Below are 14491 nucleotides of genomic sequence, written 5' to 3'. Positions count from 1 at the left end.
AATGAAGACGATTCTGAAACAAAATTGCTTCTGATGCTGACTACAGGCTGCAGAAATGGCCTTGACCTGCTTCGTGCTTCTCTGTGACCTCACAGGGGTTGAGTGTGGCCACCATGCATCATTGACAGAACTCTCCAGCTATCTTTAAACCTCACAGCAAATTTCAATGCTGACTTGGCATACATTTAGAACCCTGGGTATGTTTAGGAACCTGTGCAATCATTTTGTTAAGTACTTCATCTAGTACTGTCAGATTTACAGTGATACCATGGGAAAGAGAGAAGTTGTATCTAGTCCCTTCTGACTTTGAAGGTCACAGAGACCAAAGCAAGGTCAGCTAGGTTACTACCGTGGAAAGTACCACCCATTCCACTAGAGTGGCTGGGGCTGGCTGAGTACACCAGCAGACAGCAGCAGTGTGGCTTCCAAGAGCCTGTGGAGAAGAACACTGCACACATGAAGACGTGCCTGGAACTATTATTACTGTATCCCTGGGTTCCTACATCTTTGGTCATCAGTGTATTCATGTCAGTTCCACAGCAAAGATTCCCCCACCCCTCCTGCTTCTTAATGTGCAAATTCCCTTGCCTTGTTTCATTTCCCGGGAAAGAATGTGTGTCTGTAACCTCCTGAAGAAGGCATCTAAATCTAGCCATTCACTATTTGCTCTTTTGACCCTTATTTCATTAAAAAACAAATGATTTGGCATGAATAAAAACTTCCCATAGTGATTTGTTTTAGAAAACACTCATAACGGCTGTATGAGAGAGATGAGTCACAATAGCAGATACAAGTTATGAATCAACAAGCCAGAAGGTGACTTTCAGCCAAAGAGGACCCGAAATTAGGTTTGCCCTGACACAGTGAAAATGCCATCCAAATGTGCAGTGGCATTTGTACATGTCATAAAGGTGGTTGTCCTGCATCTAAGCCCTGCAAAGGTTAGATCTCAGATGGCATCTTCAAGATTAAGAGAATTAGTAGTGACAGCGTGCAGGCTGGGTTTAAGGAAACTCAGTTCGGAATTGAGAAAATTGAGATTTGAAAAAAGACTACAGAGACAGGAGCTGCAATTATCAAGATGAAATCTGCTGCGAACAAATGCGGACCTATGCGAGTACTACTTGGCAGTGGTCTATGGGCAGGGCTGTAGTGTGACATGATGCATTGTGACAGTCAGGATACTTAGGGCTGCAGTGCAGCCTGCAGTGTGACACTGTTCACATGGAAAGCTGTAGTATGGATTGTAGTGTGACAGTGGATTGCATGTAGGACTGTGGTGCAGACTGTACTGTAACCATAGCCTTATATAAAGGGTTGTGCTGTGGACTGCAGTGTGACGCTGGTCTATATGTAAGGCTGAGGCGTGGATTGCCATGCAACTGTGGTCTGTATGCAGGGCTGTGGTTTAGACTGCAGTGTAGCAGTGGTTTATGTAGAGGGCTGTGGTATGGACTACCTTACAGCAGTGGTCTTTACTGGACTGTGGTACAGACTTCAGTGTGAGAGTGGTGTATATGTAGAGATGTGTTACAGACGGATGTGTGACTGTGATATGGACTGCATTTTGACAGTGATCTATAACTAAGGCTGTGGTGTAGAATTCAGTGTGCTGGTGGTCTATATTTATGGTTGTGGTATGGACCATACTATGACAGTGGTCTGTATGTTATGATGTGAAATGGATATCACTGTGACATTGGTCCATTTGTAGGGTTGTGACTTGGGCCACAAGTGTGAGAGTGGTTTACATGTCAGGTTATGGTGTGGACTACAGTGTGACAGTGACCTATATTTGGACTGTTGTAATGATAAGTCTTTCCGTCGAAGCCGCCCGAACCCTGCCACCATGTGGGCGCTTTCTGCCAAGCCGCCTGAGTTCTGCCCAAGTTCTGCCCACCACGTTAGGGCCCCAAATAATACATAGAGACTTATATTAGTTACAATGCTGCTGGCCAATTGACTAGGAATTCCTATATGCTACCTCAGTCTTAATTACCAACCGTAATCACAAGACTTATCTTATGGAGGATGCCAACCTTGCATCCTGTCTTCTTGGCAGTTACATGGCAGATCCAGAACAGAGAGCAGGAGGAAGAGCAAGAGAGGGACTTCCTGTTTGCCCTTGCTTATATGAGTCTGCCTGCTATGTCACTTCCTGCCTGTATCACAGCACTTCTTTACTACATTTCCCGAGAATCCTCTTTGACTCCTAGTCCCACCTAACTTGCTTCTTCATTGGCCAACAGTACTTTATTCAACAACCAATAAGATAAACATACACAGAAGGACATTTCTCATCAGACTGATGTGGATCACAGTGTGGTAGTGGTCTGTGTGTAAGTCTGTGGGATGGGACTTCAGTGTGACACAATTGTCTGTCTGTAGTGCTCTGGTTTTATCTGCAGTGTGACATTCATCTAATATGTAGGGCTGAACTACACATGCACCACCAAAACTGTATACAGTTAACCAGGAAAGGAAGTCCTTAGGGGCTGCTCTGTGTTCATATTATTGCTTCAGTTATGTGCAAGGTCTGGAGTAAAAACTGATACAAATGAGCTGAATGTATCATGAAATGCATTGGCAATTAGTGTTGAAACTGTCCGCAAACTATTTTTATGAATGGAGAACAGATTTTGATATCTTGGATAACCTGATTTCAAGGTTGGAGAATAAAGTTGCTGTCATCAAAAGGTGTTGGCAAAGGGTGGACATAGATGAATGAGGCAGAATCGAGAGGCTGGGAAAAGAGCCACTTATTGTTGTCAACTGATTTTCATTAAAGTTGACAAAGCGATTTCATATAGAGAATATTACTTTATACATTTGGGGGAAAACCAATATTAACTTCTGCCTTATTCAGTGTATAAGTAATAAGCCCAAATTAACTATTGACAGAAATGTAAAAGCAAAATCAAAGTCCCACAGAAGGGAGCAAATTGCCTGTCTTCACCTTTTGGTAAGCTGGTGTTAGAGGCTGGGATACTGGGATGAGTTGGGGAAAGGAAGATTGGAGAAGATCTTTGGGACCCACTAAGGATATGCACAGACAGGAAAGGGATTGCAGCAGGTTTTCTGCTATAGAGCTGGGGGTGGGACTGGGGACTGGATCTGGAGGAGCAGAGAGGAGCCCTTGTTAGGAAGTTTCCACTGCCCTGGGTTTCTATATTATCCTTTAAGTGCCCCTCATTTCCTGCTGCCTCTCTCGGCTTTCCCTCCCTCAACCCTATAAGCCCCCATCCCAACTGTTTATCTCTTTCCCACCCATTCTCTTGTTCCTGTCCCTACCTGCCCCCAGTCCATCTGGAAAATCTACTATATTCTAGATTATTATTATTATTTTATTGGTTTTTTTTGAGACACAGTTTCTCTGTGTAGCACTGGAACTCACTCTGTAGACCAAACTGGCCTCAAACTCAGAGACCTGCCTGCCTCTGCCTCCCAAGTGCTGGGGTTAAAGATATGTGCCACCACCTCCTGGCAGTAAAATCTATTCTATTACTCTCTCCCAGGGAGATCATGTGTCCCACCTGTTTCCTTTCCCTGTACTTAACATCTCTGGGTCTATAGACTGTAGGTTGATAATCATTTATCTATTATACATGGCAAATATTTACATGTAAGTGAATAGTAAGCATTTTTTTAAGGTAGTGCAAAGTCACAGATTGAAAGAGAAAATAGTGTTGAGAAGGGAATAATAGCAGCTATCAGGTTCTGTTCTAAGATGTGAAAGATGCAAGTCACGGCTTGTATCCTTGTAAAAGGAATTGTACACAAAACACACAAGGCTTATTTAAAATCTAATGATATGAAGTGAAAAGGACATGGAACGAAAAATGGGGACAAGATTTTACCATACACCTCATAAAAAGAGCTACATATTTAGTCAATATATACAAAAGTAATTAGCCTGAAGGACTGTAGATTTAAACCACAGTAGATGTCTGTTCAAGCAGTAGAAAATTGAGGCGTGAAGAAATGGCTCTTGCAGTAGACCTAGGTTTGATCCCCAGCACCTACACAGTGACTCCCAGTAATCTGTAATTAAACTTCCAGGGGACCTAATTCCCTTTTCTGGCCTCCATGGGTACCAGGCACACAAGTGGTACAAGCAAACACTCATGCACATAAAATAAAAATTAAAATGTAAGGTAACATGCTATCAGTGGTTACACTATAGGAGAATTTTAGGGATATTCTGTATTTTCATAGACATCATTCCATAGTTAAAAGGAATTATCAAAATCATTGAAAAGTATGCTTAAGATGGTAGAATTTGGGTATAGAGATTAGATAGATTATATCTATTTAAGATAGATTATAGAAACATGAAGCTTATCAATAATATATATGAGGAAAGGAGTTTTTTTCTTTCTTTTTGCTTTTGTTTTTGAGACAGGATGTCATGTAGGCCAAGTTAGACTTGAACTTGCTATGTAGGCAAGGGTGACCTTCATCTCTTTACCTCCAGTGGTTGTTGCTTTAACAGGGACTCATATAGCCCAGGTTGATCTCACAATCTCAATATAGCTAAGGATAATCTTTAACTCCGGATCTCCCTGCCTTTACCTCCAAAGTGCCTGGATTACAGGTGTGCACCACCAGACTGGGTTTATGTATGACTAAACTAGAACCCAGGGAAGACACTCTATCAACTGAGCTGCCCCCATAGAGCATGTGTATGGTTTTTCCCCAGGGTGTTAAGGTTTTCTCAGTCCACTAAGTGTAGAGATGGAAGAACATCCAGAAGTAGGGCTTTGGTGGTTGACCAAAAAAAAAAAAAAAAAAAAAAAAAGCAGCAGTGAAAGCTAAGTATAATATAGTCAAGATGGAGTTGACTTGAAACTCCCCCAGATAATGGTACAGGCAATTTTCAGGGAATTTGAGATGTCCAGAAATGTAGTTGGCTATCAAAAAAGTTGAATTGAATCTGGAGCTAATACCAATCAACACATTCGCTCCATCTGTTACCATGGGCAACTCATGACAAACTGCAGCTTTTTGAGCTTTGTGCCTAATGATTTCAGATCTCAGGCAAAGATTTTTTCTAAACCATTTTCTGGTGATTCTGATGAGCAGCCAGGCTTAGGAAACGTTTCATGGACGATCATAGAGTGCAGGAAAAGTTGCTGAGGTGAGGTAATAGGATGAGAGATGGAGAGATGGCTACACAAGATGCAGCCTGTCTGATGAGACCAACCTATTTTCTGAGTTAAACTTCATTAATGGAGACTTTACAAAATCCTATGAAGAGAGACCAAGTCTCCTAAGTTGTACCGCCCTCTTACCTCACTTGATTACGATTGCACTGCCGGGATGCTCCTTAGATTGTATTCATGTCACATGGGATAATGAGAGGTGAAACCTCACAGACGGGTTTGAGAAATGGTCACTGCATTAAAGAACCAATTCCCAGAGTCTCTCATTTGAGTTCATTTAAAACACAGAAAACCAGTGTGTCAAATATGTTTTCACTGACCAAAGAACCCCTCATCTTAAAAATTAATGGCACTATTCATAGATCTAAAAAAAAATCTATTTTGAAAAATTTACATAATTAAAATTTATCAGGAATCATTATAAGTTATCAAACACACTGATGAGCTAAACACAAATCTGAGATCATGACACATTTGAGATGATAAAAAAATGGTAAGATCAACATACCTGCTGACCTCATTCTTCATGGAAGGCTGAATTAGGTAAGAAGAGAAGAGTGGGCAGCTCTTGCTAATACACACGACCTGCTTTAAAACATGAGCTGAGTGAAGGCAGCTCCAAAACCCTCGAATATAATTGACTTTCTATCACTGTGGCATGGAGGCTAAAATATCCTTAACACTGGCAAATGCATTTTAAAGGAGACTGAACTATTTTTATCTATAATCTAAGAACTCTCCCTCTCTGTACTTTCTGCCTTAAATCTCAAATTCCAAAGTCTTAGAAGTTCTTTAAGTGCTGAAATTTGGTTTTATATGTGTTTCCATAAGATCACCAACCACTTGTTAAAGGAGTATGTCAAAGTTAATTTTGGCGTTTGCTCTAGCAAATCAAATGCTCAATATCTTTGGAACATGTAACATTCTGGGGTTCAAAAATACAGAGAAATAGAAAGCCTGACCTGGGTGGGAAATTTTTTATTTTATTTTTTATTTTAGTTGTCAATTTTGATTCCTGCATTGGCTTTCTCTAATAAGACTAGTGTGGGCAGACAGCATCCTCCACTTAACTCACTCAAGAAGAGAATGGCTTTCTGTCTTAGGTTTTCTATTGCTGTGAAGACACACTGTGACCATAGCAACTTTATATATATATAAATATAAAGGAAAACATTTAATTGGGTGGCTTACAGTTCAGAGGTTTAGGCCATTAACATCATGGTGGGACATGGTAGCATGTGGGCAGATATGTTGCTGGAGAAGGAGCTGAGAATTCTACATCTTTGATCCACAGGCGACAGGAAGTAAACTGAGACATTAGGCAAAGCTTGAGCATATATGAGACCTCAAAGCCTACCTCTGCAGTAACACACTTTCCCCCAATAAGGCCACACCTATTCGAAAAAAGCTACACCTCTTAATAGTGCCACTCCCCATGATCTTATGGGGCCCAATTACATTCAAGCTACCACATTTCCTAATAGTGTTGTTGCTGAGAAGCTTCAAGAAACCCAAATTGGTTCCTATAGGGAACATTTCCTCGAATCCTACCAGATAGCCCACATTTGTGAGAAACCACAATAACCCTCCAGTTCTGAACATTATCCCATGAATATCCTAGAAAGCTTTGTGCTTCCTGTGAGCTCCTATTCCTTGGGCTGCCACCTTCCTGCTCTCTCTGCTCTATTCCTCCCTCTTACCTGCAATATCAGATTCTAACTGCTCATTCTGACCAGGGCCCTTGTCATCTGCTGCTGTTCACTTTCTTCCATCTCATTTCCTGTCACTGCTGGATTCCTCTTTGAGGCACCAGTCATGCTGCCCAGGCCTTGCCAAGCTCAGGATGCTCTTTTCTTGTGGAATGTTCTCCTCTCTAGTGGTTTGTCATCACTTGCTCAGAAAGCTCCTCTTAATCCCAATAGAGAAGGAAGATGTCCCCTTTCTCTTTTGCCATCTGAAGATACCTCTGTCTGAGGTAGATTGTTACATGGCTTTTCATGAGAGCCACTGATTTCACTATTCTCAATGCCTTGGTTATCCCTGCATTAAGCACATGGTAGTTGTGTAACAGATGTCTGCTGAATGTGTGGATTCATCTCTGACCCCAAATATTAGAACAGACCCGAATTCACAGGTCTTCTGGAAATTCCAACATGTCCCACTCTGCTGGTTAATTTTATCTTAACTTGACACAGTCTAGAATCATCTGAGAAAATGCCTTCCTAAGATGGGGCTGTAGGCAAGCCTGTAGAGCATTTTCTTAATTAGTCATTGATGTGGGAAAGGACAGAACATTGAGGGCAAAGTCATCTCTGGGCTGTGGCCCTGAGTTTTATAAAAAAGCAGGCTGCGCCGGGAGTTGGTGGCACACGCCTTTAATCCCAGCACTCAGGAGGCAGAGACAGGCAGATCTCTGTGAGTTCGAGGCCAGCCTGGTCTACTGAGAGAGTTTCAGGACAGGCTCCAAAACATTACAGAGAAACCCTGTCTCGAAAAACCAAAAAGAAAAAAAAAAGTAGTCTGAGCAAGCCATGATGAGCAAGCCAGTAAGCAGCATTCCTCAAAGGCCTCTGTATCAACTCCTGTCTCCAGGTTCTCACCCTGTTTGAATTCCTGTCTTGACTTCCTCTAGTGATGGGCTGTGGAAGTGGAAGCATAAGCCAAACAAACCCCTTTCCTCCCTAACTTACTTTTGGTCATGATGTTTAATCATAGTAATAGTAACCCAAACTAGAACAGAAATTGGTACCAGCACAGCGGAGTATCGCTGTGACAGGCTTGACCATGGGAGGATTGTGGGAGGACTTTGGAGTTTGAGGCTAGAAAAGCCATTGAGTGTTGAAGCTCGGTAGGAGCTTGGAAGATAAGGAGTTGAGAGCACTGCCGAGGATGGTGGCCAGCTTGTAAAGTATCAGAGGGAAGCAAAGACTTTACATTGAGTTAAGAATCTGTGATGTCTGGCCAATTGGGGGCTGAAGAATTGGCTGTGATTAGCGAGAAACCAGGACCACAGAAGAACTTTTGCTTTACTGGGACAATTGAATCTGGTTAGCTGGAGCTAAGAAATTAGTGGTGATTAACAAGAGACCAGCATCACTGAGGTGAAGCCTGGGAGTGTTTCCTCAGTGTCAGCCTACAGACCATGTTCTAGAGGTGGTCAAGTTTATACCCTGCTCTGGCAGCTGAATTTTGTCTTGTGTAAGAATTTCCTAGGGGGCACTGGTTTTGAAGTCATGAAGGGGTCATGGAGAGTAACTGAGGCTTGTCACTGTAAGGCCAGGAGAGGCCATTGGTGAAGATGCAGTCACACTAGCAGTTGCCAGCCAGGATTAAAAGGGCCATACAGATAAGTTGTGCCATGATACTGCAAAGAGAGCCCAGGAGGAGCTAGTGGTGAAAGTGCAGCCCAGTTGCATGAAGCAAGAGACTCCAGTAATTTTGGAGATGCCAGTACCATGGATGACCATGAACAGCAGCTGCAGTGTTAGAGTTAAAGTCTGCCCCCATTTAGAAGACACATTATGTGTGTTGCAGAGGGTGGAGTTGGAGAATTGACTCAGCCCTTTGGAGGAGCCTAGAAGGTCCTGAGTGAATCCCAGGTATTATACATGGAGTTGTTGATACTTTTGGAGTTTGGTTTTGCTTTGTTCACATTGTGACTCCCACCTTGGTTCTTCCCTCTTGGAAGCACTAATAAAGTCAAATTTTGAAAGATGTTGGATTTGAACAGATTGGCTGTTTTCAAGAGACTGAATTTTCAGGTGTTGGAATTTTTAAAATCTATGGGAATTTCAAAATTCAGAATATTTTATATTGTGTTGTTCCTACTTTAAAAAAATCCTGGTTTTTATTTATGAAGTGATTTGATTCTGTAATTTGATTTTTTACTACTTGACAAGTGCATTTGCTTCACAGTGTTGGGTGGCAATTAGGTATAAGCAGAGAGCCTGGTCCTCACTTCCCTCTAACAAAAAGCAATTCAGGGACTCAGCAGTAAACATCTTCTGTAAACTCAGCTCCAGAAAAAAAAAAAAGTGAGCATATGTAAGTCCTGCTGAAGGTATTCCCATCTCCAATACTGTTCTCCAATAACAGGATAGACCAGGTGTTCAATCACTGGGCAGTAAACTGTCAATGAATATGGACAGTATCTTCATTGATGCCATTCATAACACACTTAAATGTGTGTATATAAAACATTTAAGAGATGCTAATGTTAATAATTAAAAATAGCTCTTCTCCCGCCCTACTCCTGCCATCACTCCTTCTTTCGATCTTTCTGGGCCTGCTCCTGGCCTAGAGTGTACCCTCTCAGACAGGGAGGATCTCCCTGAGTCCTGAAACACCTCCCTCTCAGTTCCCCCTCCACCCTGACCTCTGCTGAGGTGAGTGTCCCCTCTTCTCCCACCCGACTCCTGCCATCAGCCCTTGGATCTCTCTGGGTCAGAGCCTGGCATAGAGTAGACCTGCCCAGACAGGGAGGATCTCCCCGAGTCTGGAAACACTTCACTTTTGGTTCCCCCTCTGCTGAGCGAGGAGAATACCAGGAGAGGCAAGACCATCCAGAGCTGCAGACAATGAAGTCTTGGTCTACATACACTGCCAGGTGACAAGAGGAGTTAGAGAGAGACCCCATGTGCACCTACTGGAAGAAGAGATGGGAAGAAGACAGAATAAGAACACACTCAACAACAGAAAGACCAATAAGACACCACCAGAATCTAGGGAATCCACACCAGCAAGATCTGAAAAACTACAACACAGAGGAAGAAGAAGAGCCAGACCTTTAAAACTACTTTATGAAGATGATAGAGTCCCTAAAAGGGGAAATGAGAAAAATCTCTTAAAGAAATAGAAGAAATAATTGAAAATAGGGGTGGGTGGTGGCGGCACTTGCCTTTAATCTCAGCAATGGGGAAGCACAGGCAGGCAGATCTCAGTGAGTTAAGCACAGGCAGGCAGATCTCAGTGAGTTTGTGGCCAGTCTGGTCTACAAAGAGAGTTCCAAGACAGCCAGGGCTACGCAGAGAAGCCCTGTCTCAAAAAAAAAAAAAAAAAAAGAAAGAAAGAAAAAAATTGAAATTGCACAGAAACGTCCGCAGCCTGTCTGTGTTCTGAAGCCCTACAAATATTTTCCATGCTTGAAGATAAACTCTGGGTACCTATTAAAAATATATCACAATACATTTGTGTTAAGGAGGACTCCAGAATGGAGGTGGCCTCTGCCTCTGGTTTTGAAATTCCTCTTTCAACTTCACCTTGGCTACTGTGTCGATACCACTAAGAAAACTTCTGTTTCAGACCATCTGCTATGAGGGCAACGGGGGTCAGGAGTACCTACTGGCTTAGCCTTTATGTCTTCCTCTGACCTCTTGACTGACCCTAGCTTCACACTGTTCATATCTTTAAAGATCGCAAGGATATTTGGGTTGTCAGGCTTCTTGGGGAGGCTCTTAACCAAAGTCTTTCCAGCAGTGTTTTTGATCTCTTCTCTCTTTAATCAGATCAAGAGCAGGCATGCTCTGGTGGAGTACTATGTGGGGAATGGGAAGGAGGCGGCTGTGCTATAGAAACAGATGTAGAAGACTCAAAGTGACCTACGCTGGGGCTCTGTTGCTCCTGAAGGGTAGCAAGCTTGGCAATCTGAGCTCTAAGGGCAGCAAGAGATGTTCTGCAAGGCCTTCTCACTGGCCAGGGTCACTTTTGGAGGAGGCTTGTCTTGAGAAAAGTCTGGGAAGGAAATGTGCCTACTTCAGGGATTCTCAAAGCAGGGAAGAGCATGCTCAAGGGGAGGCTTGGACTTGACCTCTTCCCTGAGTCTATTGAGTATGCTCCTTCTTCTGTGGCTACCCCTCCAACATCAACAAAAGATGCTACCACATCTTCTGCTGGCTGGGTGGGACTCCATTCTGTTGCATGGCTAGTAGGCTGAACTTGAACTCTTGGACACTGAATCAGAGATAATTTGGTGCCAGTTTTTTTCCATGCTACTTTGAGATGAGGGGATGAACTATATGGTTTTCCAAAGTACCAACTACATGCTGACCCCAACTTGCTGGATACCATCCTCGTCAGGCATTCAATCCAACCCACCACTTGAGTCTTCCCAACCTACATTTCAAATACTTCAGGCATCCATAGCATCACATGGTTCATAGAGCACACTTTGCTGCCATGATGTTCCTATTAATATGAGATCTTGGCTTAATAGTGATGTATTTCTGTGTCAAGTTGACAAGAGGTCAGTTGTGCTGGCCAGTTTTATGTCATCTTGACACAAGCTAAGGTCATGGCAGAGGAGGGAACATCAATTGAGAAAATGCCTCAATATGGCTAGGCAAAAGGCAGGCCTGTAGGGCACTTTCTTAATTAGTGATTGATGGGGAGGGCCCTGCCCATTTCAAGCCATGGAAAGGAAGTTGGTCAGCAGTACCTCTCTATGGCCTCTGCATCAGCTCCTGTCTCCAGGTCCCAGCCCTGCTTGAGTTCCTGCCATGACTTCCTTCAGTGATGGATCAGGATTCAGAAGTGTAAATCAAATAAACCTTTTCCTCCTCAACTTGCATTCATTCATGGTGTTGCATCATAACAATAGTAACCCTAAGTAGGACACATGCATATGGGAATAAATATAATTTGAAGTAATATGATCTCTTCAACTTTTAGGCTTATTGCTTTTTCATTATAAATTCAATATAATTATAAAATTATATATACATTTTATTAAATTTAATATAATATAATATAATTATATATTCAATATAATTATAAAATTATATATAAATTTATTAAATTATAAAATTATATTTAATTTCATTATAAAATATATAATAATTATATATTTTCATATATAATTATAATTTCATTATAATTTTATAAAATTTTATAAAAAATTATAATTTTTTTTTGTCACCTAGGCTGAGCCAGAGCTGAGCTGGGTCATATGCCTCTGACTCACAAGTTTGGGCTTGTTATTTGGAATTTGATGCCTTCTTGGAATCCTCATCTTTACTGTTTCTTTGTTTCTCCTTCTGTTTCTCTGTCTTTGACATATTTCTGGCCTTTGTTCTTATGGTGTCAGATTCTAGCTTCTTTCTGTTGTGATTTTAACTCTGACCTCATTAGTTTTGTTTCCTTGTGCTGTCTACAGTCCAGAACGATGACTTCCTCTCACTCTTGGTCCAGATCACGTCTTCATAGGAAAAGTTCAGCACAAAAATGGTAGCAGATGCATTGACTATAACCAGTGTGCTGGGTTAGGATGCTGGAGTGGTAAACAGGGGCAAGGATGAGGGCTGTGGAATCAGATACTCACAATTAAAGGACAACACAGCTACTAGGCAAAGCAGATCAAACCTAGGGCGTGCACAAGTCCCATGAGTCGCCACCATGGAAAAAGTCAAGAAAGAAGATGCAGCTGTAGCTGGAATAGCATCAGTGAGAAGCTTATGGTGTGGTCATGTACATAATTACTAACTGGTCCCTTTGGGTGAGGTAGCTATTTTACTCTCCATCGCTGGCAGAGTGATAAACAAGATAGGGCATGAGATGTCAAATTGGCGGGGGTCTTAATAAATGTTTGTAACCCTTTGTGATAGTAGTCGTGATGGGGAATTACAGGAGGAGGGCAGGCAGTGAGATGGAGACTGCTGCCCTGCCTGGTGTAAATGCTCTAACCTGACATTTTAGGGTTCATCATATTTAGGGTACATTCCCTTCCATCTCAGGCCTGCTTCTCCATTCCTATGGCTGCCAGGTACATCATCTCATCCTGAGTGCCACAGTCCCTGCCAGCTGCTCCATCTGCTGCTTAGTGATATTTTATTTATTGTACGCCCCTTCCTGATGCGTCATCTGAATGGTCTCTCTAGCCCTGTCACTTCCAATCAGCCTCAAACCTGTCTCTTCGTTCACGACCTTGTCTTTGATTTTCCTGAGAAGACCGAGGGCAATGGACGAGAACTCCTCCACTCCTCACACCTGGCCCAAACACCATCTCTGCTGCCCCTCAGTGGCCCCTGAACTTTTGTCTGACATCCTTCCTTTTCTCTTCTGCAAGTGGACGTCCAGTGTTCTCAGAATTATTTGTTGAAGATGGTTTCTTTCTTACAGCATAACATGTTTTTTGGCATCTTTGTCAAATATTAAATGGTCAATGCTACATGCACTCAAGTTTGGGTCTTTGATTTTGTTCAGTTGATCTACAAATCTGTTTGTGTGTCAGTGCCATACTGTTCTTAATACTGTGACTCTGTAACATGTCTTGAGGTCTGGAATGGTAATGCCTCCAGAATTGTCTTTTTGTTCAGGACTGTTTTGCCTAGCAGAGTTCTCTTGTGGTTCCATGTGAATTCTGGAATTGTTTTTTCTTATTTCTGTGTAAGAATGAGGTGTGGGTTTTGATTGGGATTGTATTGAATATGGAAGTAACTTTTGGTAGTTAATTCTTCCAATCAATGAGAATGAGATGTTTTTCCATTTTCTGGTGTCTGTCTCTTTCTTAAGGGAGTTAACATTTTCACTCTAAAGATCCTTCACCCTTCTTGGTTAGGTTTACTTCTAGATATTTTATTTCCTTAAAGATATTGCCAATGGGTGTGAGGACAACACTTTCAAAAGAGTGGCCAGAACTCGAATAAATATTTGTTGTCAGCTTTTAGACAAATTTTCACCTTATTCTGTTCTCTGTGTTGATAGTTGTTAGAAATTTCTGTAGAGTCAACCTGCTAATAATGCTTTTCTCACCGGACAGGCTGCCAAGTATGGAGTTAGTACATTAGAGGGAGCCATGCTGAAGGTAATAATTAAGTTTCTATCCATGTGTTACAACAGTGCAGGTGAGAGGCACAAAGAGAGGCAGCAGTTGTCCAGTATTCCATTCTCCTAAGGACTGGCATGGTTGAGGATTGAACACTTCCCAGAAGTGTTCAATATCAGTTGTTCTCAACCTGTGTGTCAATATCCCTTTGGGGGTTGTTGAATGACCCTTTCACAGGGGTCCCTAAGACCACTGGAAAACACAGATATTTACATTATGATTCATAACAGCAGCAAAATCACAGTTATGAAGTAGCAACAAAAATAATGTTATGGTTGGGGGTCACAGCATTAGGAAGCTTGAGAACCACTAACTATATGAAAGGCTCTGGTAGTAGTCTCATCTCTATACCTTACATTAGAGAGATTTGATAAAATTACATACATAACATATACAGTTAGATATTTTGACAGATGTATACACTGTGAACTATTTACCACTAGCAAACTCATTAGCAAATTTGTTGCCCCAATGATTCTTTATTGATACTGAGACCATTTTGAAGAAATGT

General features: G+C 42.0%; 1 pseudogene; it reads right to left on the bottom strand.

Annotated features, from left to right (window-relative positions):
• Positions 1 to 372: 372 nt before the first annotated feature.
• LOC100772336 lies at positions 373 to 13952 on the bottom strand (annotated as a pseudogene).
• Between the last annotated feature and the right edge of the window lie 539 nt (positions 13953 to 14491).

The sequence above is a fragment of the Cricetulus griseus genome (assembly GCF_003668045.3).
Source record: "Cricetulus griseus strain 17A/GY chromosome 1 unlocalized genomic scaffold, alternate assembly CriGri-PICRH-1.0 chr1_0, whole genome shotgun sequence".
Lineage (NCBI taxonomy): Eukaryota > Metazoa > Chordata > Mammalia > Rodentia > Cricetidae > Cricetulus > Cricetulus griseus.
The sequence above is the reverse complement of the archived record's forward strand: the minus strand, read 5'-3'. Positions and strand labels throughout refer to the sequence as shown.